We start from the raw sequence: 16,836 nt of genomic DNA, 5'->3' as shown, positions 1-16,836 counted from the left end.
GCGTGAATCCACGTTCAATCAGAATGATAGAATCATTGTTCTTTTCACGCGACGCTACCAACTTCTTCCATAAGGTAACCGAACATGATTCACCTTTTAATGCAGGCTATGGATAAGGAGAAGCCTGCCAAGCATCAGACGACTATCGATGATATCACAGCTCAAAGACGTTCATCTTCTTTCTGGTTGGTTTCAATACGTCCTCCATCTTGATGTGTTACATGGCCCACGAGTTGGCGCTTAATCCGGATGTTCAAGAGAAACTAAGGGAGGAGGTGGATCGATATATGGAAGAAGGAAACGGGCTGATTTCGTACGAGGCTCTCGTGAAAATGAAGTACATGGAAATGGTGACATCGCAGACATTTTCGAAAATATCCTCCGATGGTTTTCATCAACAGGTTGTGTGCGAAAGTTCCAATTGCCTCCAGCGGAACTCGGTTACAAGTATTTAATCGTATGTTCGGATAACATTGTTTGGTTTCCTGTTTACGCATTGCATCACGATCTTAAGTATTTCCCTGAGTCTGAGAAGTTCCAGCCAGAACGTTTCAGCGACGAGGACAAGAATAAGTCTCGGGTTTTGTCTTTTACTTTATTGATTAAGAGTGTGATGTGCAACAGTGCTATATATATATATTGATTTTTCCATTTTACAAGCGAAATATTTGCGACGATATTTATTGTTCGTACACGATGACGAAATTAAATTTAAGGTGGTGAATTTTCATTCAAACGCGCCACTACATTTATCTCATGAAATATGAATGTGAATTTTGATTTTATTATCACGATGTAATTAAAAATTGTGGAATCAATTGGCATTTCGATATCTCCAAATGTAAAAAATCCAAACGGACAAAGATAAATATGTATATCTATCGTTAAAGAAACCAAAGTATAGTTTCGCTTGGAAGATATCGGAGAAACAGAGGTAAGATTCATTTATCGGTTTTTTTATTTATCTCTGTTTAATATTTTAATTATCATTGATTGTGATGTATTACGACTATTTCTTTCTTTTGTATAATACTAATTTGTACTGATAATTAGAGCCTGTTGTTATTCGCGTCATGTAAATTCCTTATCCTAAATATACAAGCTGACTTTTGTAAAAATCCAAATTGAGTACCTATTGAAAAATGCACCGAATGCGACAAACTTACGTTTACAGTTTGAGGGTACTGAGACTAGGGTAAAAACGTTTACAGTCTAAGGGTTAAATTATTGCAATTACGAACATTATGTATTATGGAAATTATATATGTAATTATGTTTGACATTTTAAATGATTTAATCAATATTAACCGTTCAATTATCTACTATATCGAAGAACTACTTAATTACTGTAGGCAACCGTCTAATAACACATAAGAATTCCGGAGAAAACATTCGCCGATGGTCTGGGTACCTCTGTGGAGAAACTACTCATTCGGTGAGTGGAAAATCCGGTTTCAAATCCCAGTCGAGTAATCCGATTGGTCGAATATTTTTCTCTCTACATTGCTAAGCATTAATATGATGTATATTTTGTAAAAATTCGTACTGGATTATATTCGTTACTGAATTTATTGCTTTGATGTGAAACAACTCAACAAGTACTTACGAATTTAAATAGCGAAACTATCTCAAGTTAACGTTTTAATAAAATTAATGAGACAGGAAGAGCTATACCCAAGCTTCAAATTTCAAAGAAAATATTTGGTTCTTATTGAAATTCGCGAAGTTAGTCCCGATTTAAGCTCTTCAGCCGGTTAAGACTAACCACAACACACGTTTAAAAACCTCTTGAATCCTATGAACTGAAGATCAAAACGGTTAAAATAAGAAAGATAAGAAGATCTGATTTGATTATTATGCATACAGTAACCTTTGTCATTAATTTTAACAAAATATATATTCCTACAACAGAAAACAGGATTTTCCCTCCAATTTATCCACCGATACATATATTCTTTTCTATTATCTTCCATCGGTCCAGCAATTATGAGGCTGCCACTAATCTTAAACTTAAAGGGGGTACGCGAGCTCCAAAGAAAGAGAAACTGAAGACCAAGAACCAAGAGATGGAAAACAAGAGAAGGCTACAGGGAGAAGTGTAAGACCTGGTGACCGACGAACAGAAGAAGGGAGGAAAGTCCAAGGGAGGAAAGGCTGGAAGAAATAGCCTACGGACTTTTGCACTCGCGCTTAAGCACACACACCACGATATCTTTAGCTACGATATTTCTCGGAGTTTTTCTAGGAAACCCGAGATTCGCGGCTCGTTAGCGCGTGGAAATCGCACAAAAATCGGCTGACTCGCCAATGCAACCGGCTCGAAAGAGAAACGAGAGGCTAGAGACGCCTGATGAAACCACCTGTGATCGTTAGACGAAAGATGAAATCGATACCTCGAATTTAGGGCGGAACCAAACGAAATACAGTGCGAATGGTGTTAATGCACTCTGATTGATTTGATTCTTTTTATCATCGTCTGATAACATTTTAAAACTGCATATTATCCAATATAGTATAATTTCGAATTATTTCATTAAAAATGACGAGGAACAAAGAAAAAGATTATTTTCAATAAAAGTCTGCAAATATCTTTATCTAATTATATTTATTATTTGTTTCTTAAATTACGTATCTGAAATATATTCACATTGTCTCAATGATATAAGATAAGTTACACAACAGTTTCAAGCAAGTATTAAAGTGAGATTATTTGAAAGATGATCAAAATACTTAGTCAAGTCGCAGTAAAGAATAGCACACCCTGTGAAGCTTGTAGTAGATGTGAAAGGGTGTAGAAATACGTAGCTTTCTATTGTATTGTGCATTGTTCTATTTACATTGTGCAAAATTAGCCCGACAAAATGATAGTACATGTTGTGTATTCTCACTTCTCAATTGAACACGAGCAAGTGTCAGTGAGTGATAGTTTAGAATGTAGTGTAGTGAGATATTATACGTAATTTGTAGAAAATAAGATGTGAAAAAAACCAACAGATCGAGAAATGTAAACGCTTTTAATATTATCAAAAGGAAAATTTCTATTTTAAGATAATTAAGAATAATCGTGAATATTACTATTTGCTTATAATCGTATTTATGATCGTATATATTATAAATACGAAAAACAAAGAAAATTACTAAAGCTGTCGGCAGAAGTGGAAAAGTTGTTGTTGATTTTTCTTGTAATGCACAAAATTACGGCCGAAGGAAACATCATGGATAACCGAAAGTTTTAACAGTACGAAAGAAGCGTGCTATTTCAAGAGCAGCATAGAATTCATCGATAACTGCAAGGGAGATTGCTGAAGCTGCTGAAAACGAATATCAGAAATGTCCAAGGTATACTGAAACAATGTAAGCATTTACAGCAAAAGAAACTGCAAAGGAAACCTCCTCTAACAGAGGCACATGAGAAGACAAAATTGTAGTTTGCGGAAGAACACGTGCACTGGAAAAAGAAATGCAGAAAAGTGTCGTTTACTGATGGAAAGAAATTTAATTTGGAAAGCTCTGACGAGTGGAATTATTGTTATTATGATATGCAAAAGGAAGCAAAAATTTTGAGCTGTCGTAGTGACGATGTGGGCCGATATTGTCTTTCATGGCGGAACAAATACAAAATTTATCCAGGGTAAACTGAACAGTAAAAAGTATTTAGAATTAATTTGAACACAAATTGGAACACACACAACACGAAACTCTGGGGAGTAATTTATATTTCAACAGGATAACACGGCGGTTCACATGGTAGTAAGAGTGCAAAGCTGGTAAAAACATATTTTAAGAGTAATAATGTTGCACTTTTGAAATGGCACATTCCATTGACATATATAAATACAATAGAAAACTGTTGAGGAGATCTTCCTAGAGCTGTTTATGGTAAAGGCAGACAAAATTCAAATAGCATAAATGAATTGACCGAATGCATTTTATTAGAATGAGAAAAAATAAATAAAAAAATCAAAAGATCTTTTTATCAATGCCAAGGCGAGTCATTTTAATTATACGAAATTCTGGCGGCTCTACAAAAATTAGCTATCAATGGTTTTTTATGATATTTCCATTTTTACAGATAAACGAATCTCATAATAACATCTTCATATCTACGTGGCAGAAAGTGATGTACAAAACGTATATATATATATATATTCAAAATTAAATTTTTATGATTTTCGATATAAAAATTAACAGATTGCAGGATGTGCTATTCTTTTGTCGCGGATTATATCTTCATAGATGGATAAGAGGAACTAAATATCTGAGAATTTTACTGGAGTCTTATATTTCTACAGAAATATTTATACGGAGCGTCCCAGTTTTCTCGACAAAATAATATTAGCATATTCTGTAAGTAAAATTAAGAAAAAAAATGTTTTATAAACATAGACTTTTAAATACCTTATTTAGAAGTTATAATAAAAATATGAAACATTGTGAAACAAATATGAACATTGTTATATTAATTATAATAGTATCCCTCTCTTAAAAGTTAAACTCTCTTATAAAGTTCATTTTTTAAAAATAATTGGACTATAAAACAAAGAAATAAGTAATGTTGGTATTAGATGTGGAAATCAATTATTTTAAACATATTTTATTTAATCAATTTCTATATGAACAGGAATACGAGGAAAATTGTCAAATTCTCTCACTATACCGGCAACTCGTAAACTTATCCAATTACTCAGGAAGCTTGAAGTTGTCTAATTAACAATGAAACTGCATCGAATCGTCGCGAGCAAAAAACGAATGGCATTACACGTGACAAACCTTCCTTAGACATGTAAACACTCGTGCAGGAATGTATGTGCGATAAATCGGCTTCTTTGAATATCTTGCTGTTCGTTGCACAAAAATTAATTACGTACACGAAAAGAGATTTTTAATTAAACAGAACTTGATCAAAGAAAATACTTTGATAAATTGTATAATTACTTAATTATTTCAAAATACGATGATCGAGTTTCTTCTTTAATTATAATCATGAATAATATTTCTATTTGTAGATTTTACTTATTAATTTGATTGCACAACGGGCTCCAATTAATTCAGATAATTCAGATCTTAATGCAATATGCCATAACTTATCTTGAATGGACGTACACATTGGCGTTCAGCTCGTCTAAATCACTATTCATTTGCGGCGCTTGTTATGGTCTAAACAATAGAATCTCGATAATCCGACACCTAATAATCTGTCATCAATGAACTATTCAATTGATGATCTATCAATACAATCCTCTGTCAACCTCCTATAAATGCAATTTTACGCATCAGATAACATGTATAGTTTGGATCCTGCTTACGAAACAATGATTTTATGTAAAATAAATTAAACGATTCTGCTGACGATTATGCTTTATCTATGTATCAAATATCATTGCATGTACCTACAAGAAATAATACAGTGATCAAATCACTAAAACATTACTGTTCCTGTCCTCATAAAGTCACAATTTCAAAAATGTAACCTACTTACGCCTTCCTTACTTTCTTACACGATACGTGTCAAGTTCCCACGTAAATATCACGAATCCTACATCGAGAGAAAAATAAAAGACATACAGAGAAACAAAGAATGAGAAATGTGGGAAGCAAACGGAAAAATATCGTTGACCTTTCGATGGAATTCAAGGCTATCAGGAAAATCCGCGCTAGAACTGTGATAGGTATCGAGGCGTTCGAGTTGCACGTAGCGCGAGAAAGCGGCTGTAGGTCACGTGGAAATACCCTTCCTTCGTCTCGTTCCTGAGACGTGGAAGCTCGCCGGAAGCTCGTCGAACATCGACGATGGGGGCTTACGGTCTGATCGACCCCTTGAGGTTGTTAAATCAGGAAATGGAACGAGCTGTTCGTCGTCGGCTCTATCAGCCGTCGTCGTATGACGAGATTCTTAATCGCCAATCAGCCACTACTCCATGGAACACCGATTGTAATATTCGAATAAATTTTAAGGAAATATAAGAGATTTCACGATTTTGTGATGCCCACTGGAAATTTTTTCCATGAATAACAAAGTATAGAAAGGAGATAATCTGGTAAAACTTGAGACTGCTTTTTAATGTCATTTTAATGTTATTACGGTAGTTTTATAATTAAGGAGTTAAAATAATTAAAACTTGAAGTATCCTGATTAACCGCAAGTTCTAGTCCCGAGTGCAAGGGTACCAATAGTTCTGCTTCGATTTCATATAATTCTAAAATCACAAAAGAATCTTACAATCTCCATTACCACAACTTCAACCCAAAAGTTCCTACTTAACGCAGGTAAAATAAACTCGTAATTTCTGACTTTCGAAATGATAAAGGACAATAAAGAGAATCTCCAAATGACTTCTTCGAGAAGAATATCAGTTTCGTGACTATTGGCGGAACTATAGCGAAAGAAAGAAAAAATAATTGTCTTTCACGGATCCACGTTGAAAGAGCAATAAGAAAGCATGAGAAAAAGGACGAAGAGAAAAAGGAAAATAAAAAGAAAGAGCTTATGTCCATGCAAGGTGAGGTCGTTGCACTATGAAGCCTTCGACGAATACCTTTGACCCGAAGGTTCAACTGCGAAACCTTATTGAGCAATTCGATGAATAGCTCAGAGAAAGCTAAGGTGTAGATCTAAAGGAGAGAGAGAGAGAGGGAGAAACAGGAAGAAAAGCTGTGATGAAGAAGGGGGTAAGAAAGAAATGGAGAGCGTGAAAGGGTAAACGCCAGCTCGATAAACACAAGAATGATGGAATAAGCCGATAGCCGCACCCTGCTGGCACTGTGTTCCGGCAGGATACAGGATTTATGTTGCTGCAAGGGATCTATATCCTTCGACAAGCTAGATGAGTCCACCGATAATCTCCGCGATCCTTTACTCGTGCAACGTTTTAGAGCGTATTTTCGATCCCCAAAATGGCTTCCTTTCTGTGTTCTTTCTTGACATCAGATCTAGCACAAATACAATAAATTGAATAAATGAAGATAAATGTCAGACGACTAATCTTAAATGTTTCTAAAAACGGAAGCCATGTTAATGATTCGCGATATAAGAACTTATTTCGCTTCTCTAAGGCTAAGAAATTCCAGAACAAAGAGAGAGAGAGAGAAAGAGAGAGATGTGTCATCCCGTTGACGACCATAATCATTCCCTATGGGACGATTTATGAAAGTCAATGTTGACAGACTCGTAGAAGGAAGAATCGTGACTGGGCAAATGTTGGACAAAGAGTGAGAAAACAAACGCTGGATATAGACTTGATAAATAGAAGGTTAATAAAATAACTTGGTGACCGTACAACAACCACGCGGTCACGTTGTTTTGTGTCCTGTCAAGAAGTGAAATTTATATCTCTCCATGGAGCATCACGTGTCCGTTTCGTTGCGTTCGCGGACTTCATCTCGTACTCGCGTCTAGCCCAGCGAATCTCGAGCAAAAATTATTTCCATGGCAATAAATTTTCCCGGCTGCTACGGCAAGATTTCTTTTATTAAAAAATTTCACAGGGATTCGGCGAAGGCGCGGCGCACGAGTATCTACGTTTATGGCCGACCTACGGGGGCCAGTGTCGCTCGTAAAAGTAATTTTATTTTTGCGCTGGAAACTTTCCCCGCCTCTCTTGAGTATCTTTTATCGCCTGTTTTACGCCAGTCGATCTACCTGCGTGAATGAATTTCGGGTGACTTAAATTTGTATCAGCTCGACTTTTTTACGAAAGTAAGATTCGTTCAAATTTTGGGAAGGAACGATTTTGCCATTGGGATAACAGAATTTGCTGCTGACATGATAAAGATTCTTTCTAAATATTTTTTATGTTATTATTTTTTTTATATGTCGGGTTTACATTAGAATTAGGGTTAGGGGCGTTTAATGAATCTTCACTGGAATTAGCCATTGGTGCGGTACAACAAGGATACAATTTATTAATACAGGTAGAGATATTACAGTGGTAACAGGTAATCGCGATGTTTAGGCAGCCGCGACGATAATGACAATGGCCTCAGGGTTGTAGCGGGAAGCGTCGTTCGTTGAAAAAAATAGATCTCCCCTATCTTCCCGTAGTTAGAACAAAGACTGTTTGTCTGTTTGAAGGACTTTAGATAACTAAATCTTAATATTTATAACGGCCCTCAGGCTAGCTGAACATGTACTGTGGAGATGCGTCGGTATCTGGTAACCATCATACCCGAAGAATAGGGTCTACATGTGGCGAGCCACGGGACAGAAACCGTTGGAATGTTTACTGTCGCATGCCGCTACAAGTATTTCTTCTAAGGAGAGCTATAGAATTACTCCATACCCCTGTTAGGTAAAAACGTTCGTCCCTTGACCGCGGCTACGTTCGGCGACTGGTTGTCGCCTCGAGCCTAAGCTCATTATCACAAATCTCGAACAAATACAATCGGTTTGAATGGCGACAATTGTTTAATTACACCTAAGGTAGAATTTAAATTACGGTGTTAAGGAATTTTCCCGAAGTTCCAAAGGGGAGGCTCCGATGTCCTTTCATCTCTGACATATATATGTACATATACTTGCTAATGTACTAACTTGTAAGTTTCGATCATTACAATTTTGTGGTAGTAAATGAGACTACAACAGTTACATTCCATTGCAAGATTCTCAAATAATTTTGTTCTATCTCCATTTATGCATGAAGAAGCACGGAGTTTGCACAAATCTGCGAGCCGACTAGCAGCGAGTAATCGGTGAACGGCATGCAGGGTGGCCAGAACTTAAAAATTTACGCCGTGGTTCCCGAAAAAATTTGCGGTATCCAACGAGATAAATACGAGTTACCCAGCGTTTCTCCGTTTAACTCGTCCGGCGAGCTTTATCTGTCCTGGAAAAATTTACGAGCGACCGCGGTCTGAATATCGCGAGGCTTCGTTAAGCTAAATCCGCCTCTTAGAACTTTACGAGGATTCCTGCTAAAACTCCTCGGACGAAGCCCTCCCTCAGCGATTTTTGCTATCGACGATCCGGCAGACATGGAAAGACGAATGCGTCTCCGCGAGGAATTTCTATAGTGAGAGAAAAGAAGATGGAGAAGATTTTGAAAATCTCTCATTAAGCCAGAAAGAAGATTCTTTGAAAGATTGGAAGTAAAACTTACTGACGAAGTGGATGCTCTCTGGACACTTGGAAGATATTTTCTGTTTTTAAAAAAGGAAAATAAGAAATATAAATTTACGCTGAATGGAGAAGTAATTGCGTATTGGAAAATTACCTGTTGCAAAGTTCTTCAGTTATTTAAAAAATGCAGGATAGCAATGCAGCAGAAGAAACGTAAATTCAATAAACAGCAGACTTGAATGTGTATTTATATGAGAGCTGCTCCTCTATCCAGACACTCGTAAAAAGACTCGTAAAGATCTTGTAAGGATATCGAAAGGACACGTTCCCCACTTATATTCGGGCTACAATTTCCGCGATAGTCAGGGAACCAAAGATCTGATAAATCTACGCAAATCTTCAAGCTACTCAAAAGTTTGAAAATGTTTCCTCACTATTCTTATAATATTTTATTATTTATTATATAGGTATTTTTCTTCGATTCTTAACAGAGATTCATTCATTTATACGTTCCTTTGGAAATACAAAAATACTTAAAAATACTTTTTGCTACAGAAATATAAAAATAAAGAATCGAGTACATTTATGAATGATAAGAATTTTTGATGTACCAATAATTCTCCTAGAATTTCTATAATTAGTCTTTAGCCTGAAAATTACATAAAAACTTTGTTTTAAAAAATACCTATTTAAGAAAAATTGCATGTCGTTGTCCCTTCCAAAATCTAAATGCAAAGATATTTTGTTATCGAAAGTATATTTTACACGAACCTTTGTCAGAAGATTCACAAAATGTAAATTCACTAAAATACGCTTAAAAATTGACAAATGATAAATGACAATCAAAAATATCACCTTTTAAGTACACGTAAAATGAAATCAAGTACATCGATCGCACAATATCTAAATTACATAATAATCAAAAACTAAATTATGATAATTAACGATCAACCTTCCAAAGTCTACAACTTAAAGCCTTCGCAATACGTTTGTCAAGCTATTAACACGTTCGTCGTCCAACGTGATTCGGCTAAGTTTCCTGCGGGGTCCAAATCCGACCGCCGGTATGCAGAACGTAAATAGAGCGACAAGCGGGAATTCATTGTTTATCGCCCTTGATTCACTGTTTATTGCCTTCGATTCATTGTAGAGAAAAGATTATTTAGTTCTGACGCGGAGAAAGCGATAAACTTTCCAGCTAGAGTATTTCGAGGGATCTCATGGCAAATATCTCAGATCTTTCATTTAGTCAAGAAGCATACTTGTGAGACGTACATCATCATGATTTTTTCATCCTCAAAATGTTCAGTAAACAGTGTGAAAATATATTTGAAAGTGAGAAGAGTAGTGATGACGGAGTCCACAACTATTGTTCGAAGTGCTCAAAATCACCCCAAATGTGTTTGGAACGTTTTAACAAATACCACGCGATGTAGCATAATGTAATATATTATCCAGAATATAAATTAATAAAAAGTATGGTATAGTATGTTTTTGATATTTTTATGTTGTATATTCTATATATAATATCCTATATTTAATTAACTCGAACAAGAAGAGCGTCACCCATACTTTGTGACGGGGCCCCCACGGAAGTATACCCGTCACACAGATATGTGTGACGTGGCGACGAACGTGTTAAATTCAACAGAGATATAGAAACTTCAATGCCCAGTTCGTTCATCCATCGAGGCTACCCAACGCGACCACTCAAACAAAAAAATCGCCAACCCGTTGCAAAGTTTTCAAAGAAACTTTTCCTTGCCAGTTTCGCAGTTATCATCCATTCGCGAGCACGGAAAAGAAGAAAAACACACCTACGAACGAGTGTTGCTCGCGTTTGCTAAGCAGAATCCGACGTCCTCGTGAGGATAGTCCGGCGAAAAGTTTCTAGGAAGAGTTTCACGGACGTTTGTTGCACGCTCCATGATACGCAAGCATGATACGAGAATGGAAAAATAGGTGAGCCGGAAGGGGAATGAGAAACTTATCCAAGGACTTCCAGAAATGTAGTCTTTTTCCGACCAGGGAGAGACATCGTACGTGGTTCGTGTGTGTGAGGATGAAAGGAGGAAGAAGAGGGTAATTCTTAGCAGGAAAGAGATCGCTATTGTCGAGAAGGAGAGGAGAGACAGGGAAGCGTACACGGTCTCTTGGATCCTCTAGGTCTAGATAAAGGATGTGCTCGGAACCGGGGATGCAATACTGTGATTTAATTGACTTTCACGGAGTTTATGGTGTTAGAGTTGCTTCAGGATGCTCGATTACGAGAAGCGGACCAGGCTCTTTGTCGAAAACGTATGTTTATGAGAAACTACGCGTCGCACAGGAAAGTTCGTGTCGCCATTGTGGTTGAAGTTTTTGGAAAGAATGTGGTTTATAGTGGAATGTGTATCGTATGTATTTTCGTTCCCTTCTTTTTCCTTTTTCTTTTCTCTCTTTTTTTTTTTTTTTTTAAGGTTTCATTTGCTGATTTAGAAGTTTTGTTTCAACGTACAATCTTAAAAAAAAATATATCCACACAATGCAGAAATAATGATGAAAATAGTGAGAAAAATAGTACAGGAAGTTTAAACAGCAGAAAAAAAACATCAACATTTTGACACGACGATGACGCAATCTTACTTGTACGCGATGTAGGTGAAAGTTGGATGACGATCCTCCGAAAGAGGATCTCCTTGTTCCTGTACCCTTATCATCCTCTCCCGAGACAAAGAGGGACGAGTCTCCTTTCCTCTCCTCTTCTCTCGACGTCTCTATCTCTTTGAAATCGAGGATTTCCACTCTTAAGTATACGCTTGTGTAGAACCGGGTCGTAATTCTTTGATGGAGAGACCACCCTAAGCATTGCGAGATATGTGTCTCGCATTTTCAAAGAAACAGCCGTCGATGACGAGGAAATACCTGAACTCAGAAGGGGGAAGGATTTCCCTCTATCGAATCTTCTATGTCATAATCTGAACTCCGTTTTTTTCTATTAACTGTGCACAACATTTACGTAATGTCGATTGTACCAGAATATAAAATATATGTACATATTAAAAATTAAATTAATTCTTATAGAGCCAAAATTAATATGTGAAAAAATATACAGAAAAAACAGAAATAATCGAAAATAATTTTGAAATATATATACATATATATTTCATAAATATTACACATAATTTATATTATATTTAATCGATTATATAATATAATTAATTTATATTATATTTAATTTATTTATATTTAATAATTATTATTATTTATATTATATATTATTTATATATATATTTATATATTTATGTATATATATATATTTATAATTATATTAGGTTGTCCGAAATGTTTCTTTCGTTTTATAAGGAAATAATAGACGCACAATGGTTTTTGTTTTATATTAGTTTATTGAATTATGCACGAACATAATAATAGAAATAGAACGAAATGCATCACACCTAATTCAATAAAATAATATAAAACAATTCATCTATTATCACCTTATGAAATGAAAGAAACTTTTCAGACAACCTAATATATAATATTATATATTACATTATACATAGCATAAAATGTAAAGCTACCGACAATATAACATATGATAAAAATTTTCTATTTTATAATATTAATATTTCATCCCATGTTTTTCACATAATCTTTCAATGCTATTAAAGTGAAACTTGCAAAATCTGAAAGTACGTATACCAAAGCTACTCTAAATCTCGATCGGAATCCTTTTAAAACGTGAGCAAGCAATTCAAACTAATTGCATGATAAAATTCGTGGCAATAATCTTCCCAAAATGCCAACGAATAACCAACGAGGAGGACCTGACAAAAATAAGAAACTATAGTTCGCGGAGCTCCGTCATCAGCGAGTTTATCTCCATACTAGGGAAGTATGTCGAGAAAGTGCACGTCCAAGAAGTCGATTTATTGAGGAGTCATCGCATCGGCGGCATGTTTCTTCCGGGATGCAAATTCTCTCTCCCGGAAGGAAGAACGACGTAATTGGGAGATGAACGTGTTACCCCTTACTGTCCAAGATTGATGATCGCCGCCCGACGAGAAGACGACCGGTGGTACGTCGAGAAAACTGGAGAAAACCTGGTGCGACGAAGGACGCCTCGCCTCGCTCCACCGAGCCGCGTTTTCACATCCAGCCAGAGAGAAAATTATCTAGCCGATCTGACGGCAGTCTCGTCGACTAGCTGGAAGAGTATTGCGCATTTGAGCGCGACGTCACCTTTATTTCACGCCAACGACTGATAATTCCCGCGTGTAAACGGCCCCCGGGAATCCGCCGGGCGAAGTATTTGCTGTTCGGCGCGGCGGCAATGCGAGAAATTGCGTGTTTCGAAGTCGTTCGATGCGAGGGAGCCGAAGGACCGCAGCGTTTCACGGTATTCCTCGGGATATTTAAAGTGGGGTCGGTGCTCTTCACCGAGTAAATAGTGCGTGTCATTTTATTGAAGAACTCTTGTTGGATAAACCGAAGTGGGAATTTCCAAATGAACGAGGCGATTACTTAGGAAATAGGCGTTTTCACTAATGTAGAAATGAAGATTAATGTTTGCCAAAAAATTTGTTTCATCAACTTATCCTTTTTTATATCGAAGGTTTCGAAGAATTTTGAAAATTTTAGGAGAATTCATAATGAAAAAAATGTCATTAATAATGTTGGAACAAGGATAGGTGTCTTAGGCATTTTGATGAACGTTGATGTTGCCAATAAGTTAATAATAAATAATCGTTTATTTATAGAAATATATGTAGTAATTAGACTACTGATGTAGATACCATTTCTTTAATTACGTTCGTGAAAATGTGTATTTACATTGTAAAACTTAGTATTTACGCTAAATAAATAGTGAACAACAGATATTGTGAAAATCGAGGAATTGTGGTGTTCAAAGTAATTCAATGAGAAGGAGGCGAGAAAGTGTGGAGAAGCGAATACAGTTGCTGTAAGAATTAAATGTAACTAAATAAAGCCTCTTCATTTAGAAGCTGTACCTCGGTAAATTCAATTGAGAATTATGAAAATGAAGGAACGCTAAAGTTGGTGGTCCATTATCAAAAGCCTAGGCGAATTGAGAAATATACCTTGCAATCTTAATTATCTTGGTATTCTATGTAATTACTTTCATTTAGTTCATTAACTGACAACATTTATTATTTAATTTCACTCCAGAATGGGAATGAGACAAATGGAGAATTTATTTGCAAGCTTTACCTATGCTAATTAAGGTGCAGTTCTTAAAAATACAATTCTACTTGATAAGAGAAGAGGTAGATACTAAAAATGTATAACACCGAGATGAAGGAGATCTCCTCTTCTGGCACTTACGTAGTTTGCCATTTCAGTTTCTGAATTCGTCTTCGATATCAGACCAGAGATAATTAAACGAAAACTTTGTTCATCGAGTGTCCACAGGATAACCTTGCTAACTTGAGACTGAAGCTGACCAATCTTATCTTATCTAGATGACTACGGTGATGAATAAAACAGCATGCTAACGTCAAGGAAATCATACCGACGAGTTCTTAGCTCGATTCTGTTTTTATTCTCTCTCTTGGCTCGTTCTTCGTTTTCTTTCTTTGCGTTCCTTGCATTTCACCGGCTACACTCGACCTCTCTGATCATTGGAAGCATGGAAGAGCTTTTTCCTTCGTAGCAAGCCTTCTGATCAAGGAGCAGAGTCCACGAAGGAACAGCAAAGGGGAAATAGATGGCTGAAAGGAGGGAGCAAGTCGACCCTCTCTTAGATCGTGGAATTATGGATTTAACAGCCTCGCAGGTTGCCTCTTTGTAAGAGCTTTAGGCAGCTTTAATTAAAATTGTCAGCAATACCCGTAGTTTCGTTGTGATATTCGAGAATGGATGCTTCTGTGTATTGTAGGAACAATTGGGTTAGTTTGGTATTTCTGTGAGATATGGATTCCGCAATCTTTATTAATTTACCTATCTAATGATATTGGCTTAATTAATATTATTACATTGCTGCGTAAAAACCAAACTTCAATTCAATATCACGCATTGCCTTTAAATTTAAATATCTAATCATTCAGCCAAATCTAACTCAACCAGAAAAAATCACAAATATGTCGTGTAACTATCGTAAAAGTTAGAATTCTAAAATTAGCATTATTGTAATGCACTTTCACTCACAAACATGAAAAGCCAAAAATTAAAGTTCTATCCACTTCCTGGTCAAGATTCAGCATCGTCATCTTTTCTTTACCTTTTTACTAGCCGACTGATGGTCGAGGGATGGTCGTTGTTCCACTGGTAGAGGGAAAAGAAGTCAGCGACACGTAGAGAGTAAGGGGAAGCGAAACCTATGGAATACGAGCACGTACACCGGAAGTGGCGTTCCGAGGACGCCGAGTCGAAACGAGCAAAAGGACGGGTTGAAACAAAGGATTTTGTCTAGCGTAACAAACTCGAGGCTGGGATGGGAATTCGTGATCAAATCGTGTACAGAAACGACCAGGTAGATTGTGGACACGCGCGTGTGTACACGCGTGTCTTGACGAGAGGCACGGAAAGGGAAACGAGGGGAGATTCCTCTTCCTTCCCCCAACGTTTGAAGATTGATGATTCGGCTGATGAGGATTGATCGCGTGGAATAATTTGAGGGCGAACTTCAGAACCCGTGGAATCGCGAGATTTTGATCGTTTCAGCGCAGATGGTCACGCCTTTCAGAGAATTATGACTATGTGTGTTTATGCGAAATCATCTTTTTACAAATCCAATTAAAGAAAGGGAATTTGAAATAAGATATGTATCATACAGTAGATATCGACAATTAATCTAAATCTGTTTCTAAAATTTCTTCTAAGAATATCAGTTTTACGTACTTACTATTGTATTATGTATCGTGCCAGTACTTTTTATAGCCACTCTACAATAGAAACAAGAATAATACCGCTATTACTAAGCTAAAAAAGGAAAGATAAGAGCAGAACACATACTCTTGAATCATACCGAGAACTCGATTTTATTCAGCACGGATACGATTCCTCGTACGCGATATTTCCCCTTAAGTATCTTTCGTTGTGGGATTTTCGTGCCAAAATGCTCATGTTAACGAGATACGCGAGCTGGTCGTGCGGTAATTAAAGATGGATTGAAAATTTAAAACACCCTGTGAAACGACATAACCGTGAAAGATAATTGCTCCAAACGTTTCAAGCATATTGCTCGAGAGGCGTTGTTCGAAATTGTACCTTCCTCCTTCTTTTTGCAACATACGTACTTACCCTGAATAGCTACGGATATCTTCCCGAGGTATTTGTGCCGAGTTCCTTGCTTCCAGGAAATTGTTCGATCGTTCGATTGAACGAATCAAGCTTTTATCTATCGATATCACTTCACCGAGACGTTTTCAGATTCACGGGAGAGAGAGAGAGAGAGATAGAGAGAGAGATAGAGAGAGAGAGAGAGAAAAGAAAGGTGGAAAAGAGAAGTCGAGAGTTTTCCAGAACATTCTGTGTAAGAAATGTGGAAGAAAATAATGGCCTCGTACGAAGAATAACCTGTGGTAAATTGGAATCGAACGATCGTACCAACCAACCCGTTGGAAACCAATACTTTCGTGTATATATATTATATAAACTATAATTGGACATTGCGAGAAGTCTTCTTCGAATCTACAGCTTTGTTCTCGAATCTGATGTATCTATCCGAATGAGTATGTGAAATAATAGAAAATCTTCGCTTGAAATCTATGAAAGTGAAGCAGAAGATCGTCGATAGGTTACGCTAAATTTAAAATCAGTTAAAATCGGGTGGATGG

General features: G+C 36.6%; 1 protein-coding gene across 2 annotated transcripts in view; it reads left to right on the top strand.

The window, feature by feature from the left end:
* The window catches only part of LOC117242982 (dipeptidase 1-like), a 146,113-nt gene that overhangs the window by 18,857 nt on the left and 110,420 nt on the right, over positions 1-16,836 (top strand). Inside the window, exon 1 of one of the 2 annotated variants that reach the window (XM_033510066.1) lies at positions 16,483-16,581. The exons of the other annotated variant lie outside the window; for it this stretch is intronic. The gene's annotated coding sequence lies outside the window, so the exon portion shown is untranslated. Of the gene's footprint in view, positions 1-16,482; positions 16,582-16,836 lie in introns of those variants that run through there. 2 annotated transcript variants of the gene reach the window in all.

Source organism: Bombus vosnesenskii, unplaced genomic scaffold (genome assembly GCF_011952255.1).
Source record: "Bombus vosnesenskii isolate JDL3184/JDL3185 unplaced genomic scaffold, Bvos_JDL3184-5_v1.1 scf7180000013265, whole genome shotgun sequence".
In the NCBI taxonomy this organism is placed as follows: Eukaryota; Metazoa; Arthropoda; class Insecta; order Hymenoptera; family Apidae; genus Bombus; species Bombus vosnesenskii.
This window is presented reverse-complemented; position numbering and strand designations above follow the sequence as displayed.